This window comes from Lissotriton helveticus, chromosome 7 (genome assembly GCF_964261635.1).
Source record: "Lissotriton helveticus chromosome 7, aLisHel1.1, whole genome shotgun sequence".
NCBI classification, from domain to species: Eukaryota; Metazoa; Chordata; class Amphibia; order Caudata; family Salamandridae; genus Lissotriton; species Lissotriton helveticus.
The window spans coordinates 1,552,909,457-1,552,928,753 of NC_136068.1; the positions used below are offsets into that span (position 1 = coordinate 1,552,909,457).

General features: G+C 43.7%; 1 long non-coding RNA gene across 1 annotated transcript; it reads left to right on the plus strand.

The window, feature by feature from the left end:
- The first annotated feature begins 297 nt into the window (after nucleotides 1–297).
- LOC144767534 (uncharacterized) lies at nucleotides 298–17,356 on the plus strand. Its single transcript, XR_013598246.1, has 3 exons — nucleotides 298–458; nucleotides 10,173–10,363; nucleotides 17,203–17,356. It is a non-coding gene; the product is annotated as an uncharacterized LOC144767534 (long non-coding RNA).
- Nucleotides 17,357–19,297: the final 1,941 nt, after the last annotated feature.

Genomic DNA, 19,297 nt, shown 5'->3' on the forward strand with positions numbered 1-19,297 from the left:
GGGCTCTGAGGCTGGAGCTGAAATCACCCCAGAGTCTGCTGAACTAGTCACTGCTCAGCAATCGGTGATCAAGTCACCAGATGAGACAACCTGCAACAGCTCCATTAATGTCTCAGTTGTTGAACCTGTTGCTGCTCGAAAGTCGGTGATCGTGTCACCAACAGTCTCCATCTGTATCTTAGCAGACGCTGCAAAAGGTAGGCAAAACAGCTCCTCGCCAATGAATGCCCTTGTAAATGTTTCTGTTATCAGTATGTTTGTGTACAGTTACTCCATCCATGTAGTCTGTTTTACCCATTGTTTGTAGATCAAGAAGTTGAGTCTATTACTCCCAGTTCTGTTGGTATTGACCGTAGTGGTTTGAGAAGAACACGCCTCACGAGGAATCTTCAGGACAGCAATGTTTCAGTGGAACGGAGCACCCCTGATTCATAGACCCAACCTCTTTAAACAACTGTGTAAGTGAAGATGTAACTAATTCCCACATGTAATAAGAATGTGCACCTGCAAGTAGGCAATGGCACCTAGGGCAATTCTATTGTTTATCCAAATTTCTAATCCAAATACAACATCTATTAACTGACTTTAAGCATTTACTAAAGTGATAACTGTTAAAGAACATTTGGAAGTTGTTGAAGGAAAGCTTCAGATCTCACCCTAGATTCAGAGTGGCATACCCCAAACAACCACACTTCACAATATACTTGACTAACCCAGACACTCCGGCACAGACACTCATGTAAAGGTTCGGTTATCTATTCAAAGCAGAACAATCCCTATGAAAACAGATGTATAAAATTGGATCTACATGTAGCAGAAGGTCATGCTGTTCTGCATTAAGACAAAAGCGGAATTATGTTCTCCCTCAAACTGTGGCATTGAACATCGGTAGATCTAACTTTGCTGGCACTGCATTGGATAACCATTTTATTTTGTGTCCGTGCTGATTCTGCAAAGCACACTCCACACATTTGAGCTTCTTGATGCTGGATGGATTAGCGGGAGAGCCCATAGGGATAGGGTTAACAAAAAGAATCCCCATGACAATAGCTAGAAAGGTAGTTTTGTCTTTACTGTGCTCTACAATCATAGGTGGTTAGATTCCTTCTGAGATTGCTCCAGAAAATGAACTCAACAGAGCTGCAGCTTCAGATGGAAAGAATCTGCTGCTGAGAGGGACTCATTAGGTGGCATGAATTGGAAGCAGCATTGGCGAGATGATGCAAAGGTGGCTTTTCAGATAGTGCAGGGAGAATTTGATAACCAAGAAAGTGGTACATGGTTTACAAAGCTTTGAATAGAAGCTGGATTTCTTTGAGGTTGATGCATTCTTGGACCAGGAGTCACTGCTGTAAAACAAAGGCCGACTAGACGCCTTCCCTACACTCCAGTGGCAAAAGGATGTGTGCAGCCACATTTTTTATATGATCTAATTTGTGGAATAAGGTTTTTTTTAGAAAGCCCAAATAAGCAACACCAAACAAGTTGAAGCAAGATGATATACATATGCATTTACAATGGAGAAAAGGTGCAGGGATTACCTTATACATTGTAATATGATTTCTCCTTTTGTGTTTTATGGAATTGTAACAATGCTGATCATATTATTTCTAATCCTATATCTGCTTATGTTGGCAAAGATACTGCATCTTAAAGCACGTTGTTAAAATAAATATTTTAACCTTTCCCATGTCTCTTTTTACTCCTGTTGTGGACTGGCATGAGAGTATAACAAAAGAGTGTTCTTGCTTTCCACCATCCCTGAGTATAACCTAAGTCGCATGTTCTGGGTTGTCTAATCATTGGTTCCTTTGCTATAGGACGAAGAGCTAATGTGACACTGATGCTAGCTGGTTAGGGTTTCTAGATACTGAGGTGAGTTTTATGGTACACCACAATTCACTGAGGACCTGAGTCTCTGTGTAGGAGCAGAATCCCTGCAACAATACCTAGTGCAGAAATTGGTGATCCCTCAGGGAAACAGACAATTAAGGAGCACCAGAGATCTAGGGCCAGATGTAGGAAGCCTAATGAGGGTCCTGTGATGTTAAGGCATGCAACTGAGGATGCTTTGTGCAGCGGCTGTTCCGATGAGACTGCGGGCTGCGATGAGAAGGCCTGCATCAGGAATGCATTGCGCAGCAACGGTTCCGAAGTGGAGCTGGGAGAGTATGTGTCGCGCTGCGTATGTCCAGATGTTGGGTTTAAGTGGCTGGTGCCTTTTCAGTCCTTGAGGCATTAATCAAGAGGACCAGCCAAGTCTCCATAGGAGTCACTCTGGCACTGGGTTGAAGATTCAGGTCCAGTGCTTTAACTCAGGCAACAGGGAGCTGCGCAACAGAGTAGCGGTCCTTCGTGCAGAGCAGCACTGCAGCCCTTCTGAGTCTTCCACATGTCCGGAGGTATTCTGAAGAGTTGTGCCTGAGCGTCCAATATTTATATCTGGTGCCCACTTTGAAGTAGAAGGTTCTCTAGATTTCCATTCCCAGAGGTGTTGGAATTTCCTGTCACCCTGTCCTGGCAGCAGCTTCTATGGGTCACAATAGATTAGTGTCAAACCATCTGTGACTGTGCTCAGGCTGAGGCTTTGTGATATGCAAGTAATGTATGTGATAGCTCCTCCCCCTCATCAAGTCAGAGATGGCCCATCCTGCCAACACTCATGCTCTTTTGTCTCCCTGGCTGGAAGCAAAACACAAAGGCAAACTGACAGCTACACCTAGTCATATGACTCAGCATACAGACCGTAGACACCAAACGGTTGGGAAAAGAAAAATGCCAATCTTCTAAAAGTGGAAGTTTCTGAATTGTGACTTAAAATGCGACTTTATCATTAAAGAGGTGGACCTTGCAGTAGAAGAAAATGAGTTTGAGTTTTTTCACTACCAGGATGATGCACTGCACCCTGCCCTATTGGCTGTTCAGGGCACACCCTAGGAATGATTTATATATGTTAAAAGGGAAGGTTTAGACCTGGCAAAAGGTTTATTTTGCCAGGTCAAAATGACAGTTTAGACTTCAGGCACAGGCTGCAATAGCAGGCCTGATACATAGTTTACAGGGCTACATGGTTTACAGGGCTACATAAGTAGTTGGCACAATTAGTGCTACAGGCCTATAATAGCATTTTATTTTCAAGCCCTGGGAACATGTAGGACCACTTTACTAGGGTCTTACAAATACATTAAATGTGCCAATTGAGTCTAGACCAATTTAACCATGTTTTAATAAAAGAGCACGTGCCCTTAAGAACTGGTTAGCTGTGATAAAGTGTGCAGAGCCCTAAGCCCAGAAACAAAAAGATCAGAAAAATAGGAAGAGCAAGGCAAATAGTTTGGGGGAAGACCAACCTAAGGCTGACAGGTCTAACAATCTTCTGGTCAGTTTCAGAAAATTTAAATGGGCAGCTCAATAACTTGGGTCACTCACTCTCCCTAATAAAGCGAGGTCAGACTCTACTTAGTCTCTGCCGATCTGTTGATCGCGATTCCTAGACTGACTGAACACTCCGAAAGGCAACATACAACTGGATCACCTACAGATACATGCTTTAAAAACCTAGAGTGGTTTTAAAAGCTGATGAATTAGTGAACTTCTTTTTATTTATTTTTAAAGGAATTTTATTATAATGTTGCAGTTATATCAATACAGTAGAACAATAATGCAAATGTTAAGTATAATTTATATTATTAAAATATTGCAGAATCAAAATGAAACAAGCATTTACAATGCAATGGTTTTGCCTTTGTTAAAGTTAGAGCTATTGGCATTGCTCTTGACATTATTTTGATTTAGTTTTTTTTTTAACATAAATAAATGGCATTGTCATTTACAATGCCACTAGCTTTATCTCTCGCAAATTACACACACAAACACCCACACAGAGCCCCCCCACACACACACAAAGCCCCCCCCCCACACACACACACACAGAGCCCCCCACACACTGCGAGTCCCCCGCACACACACTGCGAGCCCCCCCGCAGGGAACAGAGGCACGAAAACAGGGTCACAAGCAGGCAACAGAGGCACGAAAACAGGGTCACAAGCAAGCAACAGGGTCACAAGCAAGCAACAGAGGCACGAAAACAGGGTCCCAAGCAGGCAACAGAGTCACAAGCAGGCAACAGAGGCACGAAAACAGGGTCACAAGCAGGCAACGGAGGCACGTAAACAGGGTCACAAGCAGGCAACAGAGGCACGAAAACAGGGTCACAAGCAGGCAACAGAGGCACGAAAACAGGATCACAAGCAGGCAACAGAGGCACGAAAACAGGGTCACAAGCAGGCAACAGGCGGATCACTCATGACAAACCAACTCTCCCCTTTTTTCCCGAACTATCCACCACTTCTTGTTCTACGCTATTTCAGGCCCCTCATTCTCACGGACTCTGAACCCCACACTTTTTCCAGTGTTGAGTTGAACATTTCTTCCTCCCATGTACTGCAGAGAGAGATAGCGACACAGGGAGGGGGAGCAGATTAGGGGAGATAGTGACACAAGGAGGGAGAGTAGCACAGGGGGAGATAATGGCACAGGGAGGGAGAGTAGTGCAGCAGGAGATAGCGACACAGGGAGGAATAGCAGCGCAGGAGGAGATAGTGACACAGGGAGGGAGAGCAGCGCAAGGGGAGATAGCGACAGGGAGGGAGAGTAGCACAGGGGGAGATAGTAGACGTGGACTGGTGATGGCAGACATACCACTTCGGACTCCAGCAGCCAGGTGCCAACCAGTGCCTCAGCGCCACACCCTGCGAATCACTTACTGCCTCCCCGTGCATTAAAGCAATGCGCAGTACAACGCTCTAATATAAATGCCCAAATAAAACATAAAATAAAAAAGGCATCATATTTTAAAGATTAAAACACCCACAACTCACGTGAACAGACGAGTCTCTCAGACAACCCACGCACAGCACAAGCAGGGCACAGGCATACACAACACACACAACACAGCACTTACAGGCCCACACGACTCTCAAACACACAGAGACAGTGCAACACTCGCAGAACATAGACAGACACCACAAAGAACAGCACACCCCACAGACCCACATACAGGACCATCAATATATTACACCACCTGGTGACACATAGGAAACAGGACATAGACAACGAACAGCACAAAACACACACAGACAACCCATCCGATTTAGAGGTAGCATATACAGACACAACACAACGAGATGCACACTAGACACACAAATCAGCAACATGATGCAGACCCCTGGTGTACAATTCAGATTTACACAAAACAGAACACACGTAATGCAAAACGCTGGGTGGCACAAGGCTTGTTTCCACAGACACCACTGATGCTGAGACCCCGCCCCCACCCCTTCCCCACCTGGCAGCCTCCATGGTAGGTTCCAGCAGTGCTGGGTGGCACGTGGCTTGTTCCCACAGTCACCGTTGGTGCTCACAGAAGCCCCCCCGCCCGCCTCTTGTGGTAGGTTCCACCAGTGCTTGGTGGCACAAGGCTTGTTACCACAGACACCGCTGCTGCTGAGAGAAGCCCCCCCCACCTACCTCATGTGGTAGGTTCCAACAGTGCTGTGTGGCACCAGGCTTGCTACAACAGACACGCTGCTGCTCAGAAAACACCATCCCCCCCCCCCAACGCGCAGCCTCGGGTGGTAGGTTCCAGCAGTGATGGGTGTCACAAGGCTGGCTACTACAGACACTAACAAGTGGCTGTATCACAGTGTCAGACATCACTGCCCCATGCACAGGTGATGGTGGCTACAGATGCGCCCTGCGCTGTCATAACAAGAAGTGGAATCTACGTCAGTCACTCGGCTGTGGTACCACGATGCCCAAGGTCACACGGTGGATCGTCGTAAGTGGCAGCTCACTGGGACTGCTACAGTGAGGGGTGGGCCAAACCGACCCCACCACCGCGGCTAGTGAAGGGGCGAACTGGGCCGGATTTTACCCCTTCTCATAACCACCCCTGGGACGAGAGTTCCGCACATGGTAACCCCGCTTTTATGGGGTTCTGGACGATTTGACGGAAATGGTCCGTGGTCGCTCCTCATCTGCATGGCAGCGGAAGCAGTCACAGCGCAGTGAACTTCCCTAATGGTTGAGGTGAAAGTGCTGTGTCCATTTCCTGTTAGAATGTTCCAGACACTCTTTACCGTAATGTTGCTACACCCCAAGGCTCGAACATTGGCCGAAGATGGGCCGAATCTATTTTGCGGCTAATTCAGCGTTTACCAGGGGGGTTCCCGTGAGCGCGTCCTCCTCCCTGGCAGGCGTAGCATGCACCCCCCTCTTGAATTCCCACCCCCTACCCGAATCGGGGTTGGGGGATGGGATATGGTCCTCCTCGGTCGTGGTTAACCGGGGGAAGGGAGGGAGTAGCGCTCTTACCTGGCATGGCCGGCCGGACGGATGATCTTGAGCCCGTTAGCGCTGGGTCGGTTAGCGCCATTTTGCGCTCGATAGTCAGGCGCTCTTCGGCCATCTTGGGTACCTGGTGTGGCCATGATCCACGCGGGGGACCGGCTGGTGGACATGGTGTACCTTTTCTCCACGCTTGGTGCAGCTCCGCGTTCCTCTCCTGACCGAGTCCAAGGCGCCGCTGCCTGGCACTTTTGAGAGCCCCGCCCCCTCCCTCGGGCTGGTTTGTGCCTCGCTGTGCTGGGGTTTAGTGGTGCACGCTTCATTGCGAGCAATCGGGTGGGGGGGGAGCGGGAACAGACACACACGGACAGGCACGGAGAGCGGGAGGGGGGTGGGAAGACATAAGGCAAGAACAAGAAACAAGAAAAAAAACAAAGCCCTCACCTGGACTTCTTCCGGCGGCCGTGGTCGGCATGGAAGAGGGGCGGGAGAGGGGGCGGGAAATGCGACCACGCCCACGCGGGCAGGAAGGCAAAAGTGCTGCCGAATGTAGGCTTGCTTTTAGCAGAATTAAGTGAATCTTTCAAAGCCCAGACTGGAGAGGATTACAATAGTGGATTCCTGATAGCACCAGAGTGCACATTGTCCTGCTTAACCTACTGCCGTTCCTTGGCGTTTGCTCTTGCTGCAGGGAAATTAACTATTTTTCGTGCTGAGAGGACATTTACCCTGGCTCTTGTAAAGATGTGCCCACAGCATTGTAACCAACGACACATACACGTATTACCTGCAAGTAGGAGCCTTACTCATCCAGAAAGGTACTCTTTCGTGCTGCGGACAAGCCTTGCATGGTGTCGAGAACAGTTTCATCTCATGAGGTTTTTTGACGTCACGGGGGTGTCCCGGGCCGGCAGCCAATCACAACGCGGCCCGGGACAAAGGGGCGGGACTTAAAAAAAGCCAGAGAAACGCCCCCGAATCGCGTTTTCCCCGAGAAAGCGTGATTGACAGCCTCTGTCTCCCAATGGCTAGCCTCCATTTATGGAGCTAGCCAATGAGAGACAGAGGCGGGTCATCGATCCCACATACAACTCAAAAGGTTTTTTAGCGCATGCGCACTACGTGCGCACTTGCAGGCAAAAACTAACAAAAAAGGAGGGGAGTAAAGAAAGGATATGGAGTATACACAAATGTGAAAGAATATTTGATTTTTAGTTTTCCATATATGAAGACTTTCTGAGATGTATCCAAATGTTTCTTCACAGGAAAAGTGGCCAAACTAAGTACACCTAGATCGTTTTGCAAATGTGATTCTATGTCTGACTTATGCCCTTCTGCATCGAATATCCAAAGGTGTTTGTAGATGGTAGATGCTTTTAGATGTGTTTCTTAAACTGTCTGTAAAAATGTATTGTGAGACAAATTAGTATAAGCTTCCAGATGAAGTTTACAGTAATTAGTTGATATAGAATTGGTTGATAAATTGAATTTGTTTTGAAAAGAATTTGGGAAATCAAAAAGGGATTGTGATTATGAAAAAGTAATTATGGGGAGATTTGAAATGAATTGATGAACCCAAAGTTAGCCTTTCTTTCTCCATGTCTTCTAGAAAAGAGTTTTCTTATTATTCTGTATTGATTTATTGAACAATACAGTTGGGTTTAGAAATGTCGTAAGTCAAAAGGAATAGACAGTTCTATATGTCCTACTAGACTACCCACATTCATAAAAATTGGAAAGGACATACTCTGTGGCTTTTGTGAGCGTTTCAGATACACTTTGAGAGAAGGGGGATAGAAAGCTTCATTCTGAAATCCAGTGAATAGATTTTTATAATAAAAGGGTTTATGATAATTATAAACATTTGGAAAATACATCCCTCCATCATGCTTTGGTTGTTTTAATTTCAATTAGGACAGGCACGGTTTTTTGGTATTTTTAGAGAAAAGTGGGAATAATGGAATTCATTCTCTTGAATAGCTTAGAAGGGATATTTAAAGAATGTTATATAATGTGTATAGAATAAAAAGTAACGAGTATCATTTTAAGAGAATATTAACAGGCCTACAAAGAGAGGTGTAAAGGAGGCTGTATATTAACAAATTTCATTAATCTAATGAGACACTGTTCCATATTTAATTTGATGGATTCTTTAATCAGTTGGGTGAACCATAAACCTAGATACGTGATTTTATAAGTGTGCTATAAAAAATTAATATCAATAACATCTTTTGTGAAAATATATGAGGGGTGGGATCTGACATTTTTCAGGATTAACTTTATATCCGGATACCGATGTACATGAATCAACTTCTTTAAAAAAAATCTTGTGAAGGCATTTGAGGAATAGTATTATGTCATCAGCATGAACTGCACTGCTAATTTTAAAATGCTGTTCATTGTAATTAAAATTATAGAGATCTCAGTGTTGCCGTATCTTGGAAATTAACTTTCTAATGCCAGATAAAAAAGAAAAGGAGAAATAATGAAATCTTGTCTTAGACCTCTAGCAAAACTAAAATAAGTAGATGCAAGGCCATTTATAAAAATGTCAGCATGAGAGCTGTATAAAAGAGAGATTAGAGTAGTTATTTTCAGACCAAATCTAAATTATTTGAGGGTTTGGAAAAATGAAAAGGCAATTAAACCTATCAGAGTTTTTTTCAGCATCCACTGTGATTGCCGCTATAGGATCTGTACTTTTGCTAGATTTGGATAAACTGTGTAAAAAAATAACCCAGTGTTATCAGAGATTTATCTCCCTTTAAACATTCAGATTGTTCCTTACCAAGTAATTTTGGTAGGAAATATTCTAGTGTTAGGGCTAGGAATTTAGGAAAAGATTGTGTAATCCATATTGACAAGGGCAAGTGGTCTATAGTTTTTACAATGTTGGGGGTCTTTACCTTACTTTGGAATAAGGCCAAATAGTGCATTAAGAAAGGATCCACTAGAATTATATAACTGTATGAAAGATTGGATAACATTGAGATGTTTGGGTATAAGTAGTTGTGAGAAGTATATGAAGAACTGTAAATCTATCAGGACCCAGGGCCTTATCTTTGTGACTGCAGAGCTGTTGCTCTGTGGAAAAACTTTCTGGAGTGCATAACTTCTTATTATTTTGAACAAATTTAGTTAAGATATTCTCATCTGTGTAATTTTTAGAATCTATAATGGAATCAATTTTGACTCATTTTTTGGAGGGGTATTTTGAGATAATTTTCAAAAGTTTACTGAATATATTCTGATCGCCAGAGTATCTGTCACTAAATCTGAGGAGATACTGCCTTCTCAGTGGATAATTTATTCAAGTGGAATTTTGCTTTGATCAGTTCCCGCAGACAGTCTTTGGATTTAGAAGTATCATATTTTTGTTCTAACTGCTGAATATTTTTTTAACATTTTTAAATTTTCTTATTATTTAATTAATTTTGATACACTGTAAGTAATAAACCCTCTAGCAATTGCTTTAAAAGAATCCCATATAGCGTGAGAACAATGCCTTCTGTAGAATAACATTGAAAGAATTAAATAAAAAAGAAGTAAAGGAAGAAATAAAAGAGGTATTTAGTAATAACGTTCTTAAAGCTCCATTGTTTTGATCTATTAGATTTAGGTAAAGATCCAGATGTACAATAACAGGTGCATGATGGAAGGTTAGGATTGAACAGATTTCCCCAAAATTCAAAGTATGAGACAGATTATGAGAAATGAAAATGTGGTCTATACTTCCGTGTGCTGAACAGGGGAAAGTAGATAAAGTCTCTTAATTATTAACACTCTGTTGCTTACACTGACAAAAAGTTTTCTGATTCATTAGGGATAATAGAGGATTTGGAACATCTGTCAATAAAAGGATCAACAATTTGATTGCTGTCACCTGCCATTATAAGGTTATCCCGATGTCAATTCCTGAGATTTTGAGTAACAGTAAACCTAAATTACCAATCTGTGTGAGTTGGACTATAAATATTTAACACGGAAATTGGAATATCATCAATAATGAATCGGGTGAGTAACCACATTCTTTCAAAGTCTCCATCTTGAGGGCTCAGTTGTATATTGATAGATATATTGCATACAGTTATAATATAATTGTTTTACCATTTCCTGGAGAAAAGAACACTTTACTTACCCAACCACTTTTTAGTTAAGGACTGAGATTCTGTGAGATGCAACTCTTGTGTAAGAGCACTATCAGCATTGTGAGACAATGTTCGCTGTCTCTTAATGGGTAAATCTCTTCCCTTGACATTCCAAGGTGTAATTTTTAAAGCCATATGAAACAGACAATGATGATCAGACCAGAATGAACATATTGGAAAGATAATAAAGTACATATACATTGAGAACTGAAATGAATTAATAAAGTATTATATATGTATAGTAAAAAGAGTAAGGAAAAACCAGTATGAAAAGAGAGGGAAGGAAAGGTAGAAGACGTACATAAAAATTAGAGAATAAAAAGATAGTACATCCAGAGGAAATACAGGAAGGGCAAACAAGAGGAGACATAAAAATATACCTACATATACGACAAAAAGTTGAGGGTTTTGAAGCACATAATGAAGGTGAGACAGCTGTGCTTCAAGTCAGTACAGAGTGCTCCTCCTAGATCCACATCCTACACATGCTGTGAATGATCTTCAAATAGTTGCCTCAGAACACCAGACAAATCAAATCAAACAAGCACTTTTCACCAGCAGGCTGGACTACGGCAACACTCTCTACATCGGAATCTCCAAACAACTCCTACACAGACTCCATACCATCCAGAATATATCTGAAAGAATCATACTCGACCTTCAAAGCCGTACCCACATCACACCGCACCTCCGGAAACCTTTACTGACTCCCCATTCACAAGTGCAACCAATTCAAACTTCTCACATACACATGCAAAGCCTTAAACAACACAGGACCAGAATACCTAAACAGCCGCATACACAATTACCAATCTACAAAACACCTACCTAGACTCTGTCTCACTCACACACATGCCCCACGTCCACAAAAGCAAAACTGAAGGTCGCTCATTCACCAACATCGCACCTACGACATGGACCCCCCTCAACATATCAGAGCCTATTCCTCACTTCTTGAGTCCCGCAAGAAGCTGAAGACCTGGCTCTTCAAAAAAGCACCTTGGAACCACACACCTACACACCTTGCCCATACACCTGGACATTCTCTCAGGGCACTATACAAATCAACAAAACATAACAAGGAAGGGATTTTGGAAACACTTGATGAACAAAAGGTAAGGCAAGCACTGCTTTATACACAAGAAGTAAAACAAACCTGTAAAACAATCTGAAATGAGTTTGGTAGCTTACAAGAAAAATAACTACAAAAGTAATTTGTAGGCAAATTAATCGTTAATGTCATGAACTAAGTTAAAAAAATACATGAATGAAACAAAAGTTAATATCCAATGGATTTGTAAACTCTGATTTCCTCACCTTCATGGTCAAGGATGATAAAAGCCACATTTGCAGAAAGAAAATGAAGTGCTAGTATCATACTTAAGCATTATTTGTGCTTATCAGCAGTAGTTTTGGTGAAGTTATGTGAAAAAAAGATATTACCTGCCCAAGATATTTGTTTCTTAACAGTGATATGATTTTAAGCAAGCCTGTGGATTGTAAGAATAACTCCCATAGGCCTTGAAGAGTCTATTGTAGGTCTGTGTCCTAACATAAAAGTTCTCTGTATATTAAGAGAGGATGTTTCCGGTAGATTTAGTAGTTTAGTTAGAAATGATTGAAATTAGAAGATTGAGTCAATGCTTACTGGAAGGTACAGGAAGCCATACATTTGAAAGTTATTTCTTCTGTTTCAGTTTTCCAATTCTTTGACTTGCTTTTGGAGGAAAGAGATTCCTGATTGCAGGTGTTTAACTTTAGGTGTACTATCTTGTACAATAGAAACCGTTTGTTCTACCTTGAGTATTCTTTCGCCCATTCCGGACCATTTATCAATCAATCAGGCAGTTCTTATAAAGTATGACTTGTCACCTCGGGGGTCTCCAGGCGCTGAGGTTCTACTGCTCTAAGTTGAACAGCCAGGTCTTGAGCCTCCTCCTGAAATCCATGCGGGACGGGCAAGTGGAGGGGGGAGGCCATTCCAGGACTTGGCAGCGATATAGGAGAAGGAACGACCTCTGCAGCAGCTCCGATGGATGCAGGGGGTTTCGGCCAGGGGTGAGGGTGGTAGAGCTCTCACTGGTGGGCAGGTGGAACATCAGGCAGTGGTTGAGGTATACTGGTCTGATGTTGTGGTGGGCTTTGTGGGCGTGGGTGAGGAGCTTGAAGCAGCATCTTTTGTGTACAGAGAGCCAATGGCTGATTTGAGGTGGGGTGAGATACTAATTCTTCTGGGGGGGTTGAAGATGAGCCTTGCCACAGAGTTCTGGATGGTCTAGAGGTAGCTGAGTAGTAAATGGTAGTGCCGGGGTAGAGTGTATTGCCGTAGTCGAGGTGGCTGGTAACAAGGGCATGGGTCACTGTTTTCCTGGTGTGAATGAGGATCTAACATAAGTTCTTGCGCAGAGGGTGTGAAAGCATGAGTTGGAGAAGGCGTTGACTTGCTTTATCATAGCTGACTGTCAAGGATGATTCCGAGGTTACATGCGCGTTTCGAGGTTGTGGGTGCTAGGCAGAGGACGACCGGCCACCAAAAATCATTCCAGGGGACAGGTTGCATCTGGAAATGAGAACCTCCATCTTCTCCGAGTTGAGCTTCAGACAGTTGGCCCTCATCCAGTGTGTGATGTCGGACATGGTGTTCTGGAAGTTGGCTCTGGCGGTGTCGTTTGTGAAGGCGAGGATGAACTGAGTGTCGTCGGCACAGTAGATGATGTTGAGTCCATGAGTGCGGGTGATGTTGGTGAGTGATGTCATGTGTGCATTGTAGAGAGAGGGGCTGAAGCCATGTGGAACCCTGCAGATGATGCTCTTGAGGTCAGAGAAGGGAGGAAGGTGGATTATTTTGGTTTGGTGGAGAGGAATGAAGCGATTCAGTTGAAAATGTTATGTTGGATGCCAAGGTCGCGAAGTCTGGTGGTGAGGGTGTGATGGGAGACGGTGTCACATGCAATTTATTGTCAAGGCTTTGTAATCTTGTATTGGTTTCCTCAATGTAGGGACGTAACGCTCAATTAATAAATCAGTCAGGGGTTTATAAAGTGCAATTTCTCACCCACAACGGTCTCAAGGTGCTGAGGAGGTGGGGTGGTGGCTCCGTAGCGTGCTGGAGTCATCCGAAGAGCCAGGTCTTGAGGTCTTTCCTGAACTGGGGCAGTGTAGGGGTTTGCAGGAGGCAGAAGTGAGGTCATTCCAGACCTTGGCAGCGAGGTAGGAGATGGACTTTTCTCCTGTTCGGGTCTTGTAGATGTGAGGGATGGTGGCCAGAGAGAGGTCCCCTGATTGAAGACGTCTCTTGGGTGCGTGGAAGAAGAGGCGGTCGTTTAGGTGTGCTGGTCCTATGCTGTGGAGGGGCTTGCAAGCATGGGTGTGGAGCTTGAAGGTAATTCTTCTCTCGATGGGGAGCCAGTGGAGATTGTAGTGGTATTGTGTGATGTGCTGGTGGGGGGTATGTCTAGGACTAGTATGGCTGTGGCGTTCTGGATGGCCTGGACATTGCGAAGTAGTTTCTTGTTGATTCCGACGAAGAAAGCGTTGCAGGAGTCCAGTTTGCTGCTGATGAGGGCGTACATGACAGTTTTTCTGGATTCGGGTGGGATCCATCTGAATGTTTTTTGGAGTATGCGGAGTGTGCTGAAGCATGCAGAGGATACGGCGTTAATCTATCTGTTCTTTGTGTGCGCTGAGTGTAGTATGATGCCAAGGATTTGTGCATGATCCGTCGGGGTGGGGGGGTTTCCGAGGGTGGAGGGCCACCAAGTGTCATCCCAGGTGGAAGAGGTGGAGCTGAGGATGGGAACTTCTGTTTTCTGTGAGTTGGTTTAGGCAGCTCCTCTTCATCCAGCCAGCGACACCTTTCATTTTTTCTTGGAAGTTGTGCCTGGTGATATTGGGTTCTTTGGTGAGAATGAGCTGGGTGTCGTCAGCTTAGGAGACTATGTTGAGCCTGTGGTTTTTGACGATGGTTGTGAGGGGGGCCATGTAGATGCTGAAGAGGGTGGTGCTGAGGGAGGATCCCAGGGGCACCCCACATCTGGTCTCTGTTGGTTCCGAGAGTAAAGATGGGAGTCCCACTCGCTGGGTTATGCCTGTGACAAATGAACATTTCAAGTCAATGGCCTTTTCGCAGATGCCAGCGTTGTGTAATTTGGTGGCTGGTGTGCGTTGGGAGACAGTGTCAAAGGCAGCTGAGAGGTCCAGGAGGATGAGGGCTGCCGTTGGGCCCTGGTCGAGGAAGGAGCGGATGTTGTCAGTGGCGGCGAGTGGGGCGATCTCTGTGTTGTGGATGCTGCGGAATCCGGTTTGGGAGATGTCCGGGACGTTGTTGGCTTTGATGAAGTTTGCTAGCTGGGTGTTGCCGGCCTTTTCAATGACTTTGGCTGCGAATGGGATCAGGGAGATGGGCCTCACCTTCTTGAGGTCCGTCTGGTCTGCAGAGGGATTCTTCAGGAGAGGGTTGACCTCAGCGTTTTTCCAGTTGTCGGATTTCCTCTAGCAATAACTTGATGGATATAGATGGAGGTGTTTTTGCTGGAGAAGGAGGATTGTGGTTAAGTCTTTTAGTGGTCGTCTGGGAGTATTTGCAGAGGTTTTTTATCCACAAGGGAATGAGGTTAAAAGGAGTTTATTGAGGATTTGTTTAAAGATGTAGAAGCAAGTCCTTATTGTTTAGACATGCCTGGATTCTTCATAATGTCAGTAAAAACATCAGACTAATTGCGTGCAAAAAGCTTTATATATATATGTACAAGTGGAACACATAGAAATGGCCTGCAATATCCTCCATTTGCCCATAAATGAGGAATGATGTGAATTGTGAAACAGCAAGATCTTGTGGAAAGCCAAAGTACTTTAACAACTCAAGGCTTACAGCTTAAGAGAGAGTCATTTCCATATTATCAGCAAGGATAAGGAATTCAGGCAACTATTTAACTAAATGTTCCTCGACGAAGCAAAATAGTATTAGTTGTGGGAGAAGATGCATTTAAAAATGTGAAAATAGGCAAAAAATATATGTTGTCAAGTTAAAGTAACATTTCATGCAGCGATGCCAAATTATAATGAAAAAGAGTCATTCCGACACCCTCAACACGAGAGATCTGCAAAAGCGCAGGAAAATGGAGAGCGTGCTGAGGCAGAAATAATGTGTCTCGGATTGAAGAAAGGCAGAGCGGCAGCGGGTCATGTTCAAAGCTCAGGAAGTGAAATCATTAAACTGCACAGGATGCGGACCTGTGTTCTCATATTTTACATCGCCTCCTCCACACAGGGACTCGGTGCAACCAACAATGCTTCTTTTCCGGTCACCCGCGGATCCTCAAGCAGGAGCGACTATCTTCATCGGGCATCAAGCCACGCCCCCCATGACCCGCTATTAATTGCAAAGGCAAACAAGCATTTGCAATGCAATCGGCCTCGCCTTTGGGACCTTATATGTTTTTAACTATGCAGCACATTAACCTGGGTGCTGAAACATCTACTGTTCTTTAACATGATGAGAAAGTAAGCACCAAACTGCGTGACATGCCAGGTATGGGAACACAGGGAGAGAAATATTGCCTTTCAGTGAGAAATGATATAGTCCAAAGCTCTGTTTTTAATATAAATCAGGGCCTTCGTTGGTCATATCACTGAAAATCTAAGATTTGAAAAAAATATTGTCTACGGGTGCTCATGGAAGACAATTTCTATGGACTTGAATCTAGAGAATGCTAAAGTGATTCTGGTATTTTACTGACCTCTGCTGGGCGTTTTCTATCAAGACAGTTAAATAGAGGCAGTTAAACAAAAAAAAGTCCCTAAGTGGAAGCAGACCATTCCTAGGGCTGATCTCCAGAGCCGAAAAAGTACATACACATATATGTATATACTAAAGTATATACAAAAGGTCTCGAATGCTCGACCTAAAAAGGGGGATCGTGTTTTTAAATTATTTTTATTTTTCAAAAGATCAAAATAGATTACCAGTAAGATGTTAAAAAATGTATGCATTCAGGCCGTCAGTGATGAAAAAAGATATTTTTAGCATTTATACTGAGTTGCTTTTATTTATTTTCATTTATTCTCTTCTGAAAGAATCTGTAAACAATAATTCTAAATACACGTGATCATTTCTGACACATGCTTCATCCTTAAAGAACTTTTCATGTTGCTATCAAAGTTTTTATTTAACTAAGTACAATATGTGCCCTGATAATCCACAATAAAAAACCTTGTATTTTTCTGAAATGTATGTTTGTGTATTAAATAGATATAAATGAGAATGCCATGTGTACGATGAATTGCTGAAGTAAGAAGAGGAGACAACACAGTCATCCAACCACATATAAATTGCATTTACAGTCCCCTGCACTGGCATTTATGATTTCCAATCCCACATTTTGATCAGCATTTGTGACTTTTTACAAACCTAAATCCCACTTGCTAAAACAGGAAATCCACAAGGATAGCATATTTTCCATTATAGTTTAATTAGGGTTTTGCATGAAAACGTAAGTAGCGAAAACCCATAAACGCAAACCTTCGCGTTACTGCCAAAAAACAGGAGTATATGTGCAAATGTATGTTGTGTATATGTCCAGTGTAACCTTCCCTGTGCTAACTTTCAGTTACAATTATGAAATATGTACTTTTTCTACTGGTTCATCCATAATTATTATATTTCCTATTAATCTGTTTTCCCCTCTCCTTGGCTGCATGCATCAGTGTTTCCACGAACTGGCATCACCCAGCCCCACAGTCCACTCCCCGGCCTAGCCAACTTGGGCAAGCGACTGGTTCCCTGCTGGCCATTGTCCTCCCCTTGAGGGCCAAATTCTTGACCAGCTTTTGATGAAGATTGATGAGAAACTCTGGCTCAGACTCAAGCAACAAATGAGGCAGCTACAGTGACGTGTCTGGTGACGTTGGAGGCACTGAGACAGCTAACATCCAGCATATGACACAGGGTCTGAAGAGGCACGGTATGCTGGAACAGAACACGCCCATTTGTATTTATCCATTGTGCAGAGACAATTTAATTTATATCCGCCTTGGTGGGCATGGTTTTTAAGCACACTGGGAACGTGCCGGACTTCAAGACTGCGCTCCCTCTGCCCGGCATGCCCCCTCATCTCTTTGCCAGCAATTGGTTCCTTTTTAGGTGAGAGTGAGACCATTCTAATGTGATCTAACCAGAGGGCTCTACAGAAGTGACTGGTTGGAGACATTGTATACAGAGGTCAGGCATTTCACAGCTCCAAAGCACAGTCTTGGATGTGGCCATGCATCATTGGTAAAATAGCCTGGGGTTGACTTGTGCAGACTGAATGTGGCACCTTTGTTCATGGGGAAGCTGAGACGACAAACATCAGATGTGCCAAAACCTGGAACTACCCAAATGCTTGAAGAACTTTATTTCTGTACTTTCACGTATTGGTTCCATCTCCCTGATGAGTTGCAGCGGCAAATTGATCCTCTTTGTTGGTTGATCTTGTACCGCCCTTTATCGTCAAGTGCTGTGATATTGTTGTGAAAGTGCTTCTTTATATGAAGCAATATATGACCTGGAAACATGCGTGGTCTGTACATGATTTGCAATAGATATGCCATGTGTTGTAAAATAAGGTTGTTCCGGTGATTTACGAGAGCTGAATATAAAACAAAGCACACAATTTGCTGAACACATTCTACCATACATGTTGGCACTTGTCTTTTTATTGTGTGCGCCTACATTTTATTTTTGGTTGCCAGTGTATTTTACATTAGCCTCAAGCTCAGTATGAGCATTTCTACGTCCTTTATGAAGTGGATTAGGAGAAATGTTAGTTTGCTAGAAGTAGGTAAAACGTCCATGGCAATGAGGACTGTGTTGTAAACAAAGTGTTGCCTTTGCAGGTAATCAGTCCAGTAGCCAGTAGTGTCATTATAAGAACATGTGTATTCCCCACCGGGAGCAGCAACCTGCTGCTCAGCCCCACTCATTCCAACTGACACTCAGATAAACCAGGCAGATCTTTCTTTACAATTTAAAGAGAGGAGAAAACTTTGAGTGTGTTCTGTATGAATAATGTATGTATTGTGGTCTTTCTTTTGCAATTTAAGGATTGCTTACACATATTTACTGGAGGTGTGGAACAGTATTTTTTCTACCCTGCCTCCTGTTGTTTTCCTTTGTTTTTTTTCTGAAAGGAGGAGCTATGTTGCATCCTGTTAACTGTTAGGGGCATATTACCAAGGCGGGCTATATGTGATTATCGCCGCTTTAGCGGCCGTTTTCGGCCGCCAAGCGGCGATAATTCTATCGCCCTATTAGCAAGCTGTCGCTAACAGCTAACAGCAGTTAGCGACAGCTTGTAGGCGATAGCGAGCGGTTTGGGGCCCGCTTTGCATGTCAGCGATATTTATCGCTAATGACATGCAAAGTGGGCGTACCCAACTTGTTAGCAACTGAAAGTAGTCGCTAACGTTGCTATCGCCTATTAGCAAGGCAGGCGTAGGGATGGAAATATTCGCGCTAAGCGCGAATATCTCCAAAAACGAACGCTGGCTCAGACCAGTTCTTAGCTATTATATCCAATGGGAGTTGGATATTATGGCTAAGTCCTCATTAGCGATAATGCGTGAATATCGCTGGATTACCAGCGATATTCACGTATTTTGCCGCTAACGCCGGATATTTTATTGCTTCATTGATAAACGTTGCTAATAGCACGTTATCTCTGCGATAATATCCGGCGATACTTGGCATAAAAAAAATACTCTCTAAGCCCATTTAGCGATAAATATCGCTAGTTGTTGGTAATATGCCTGTGAGTTCCCT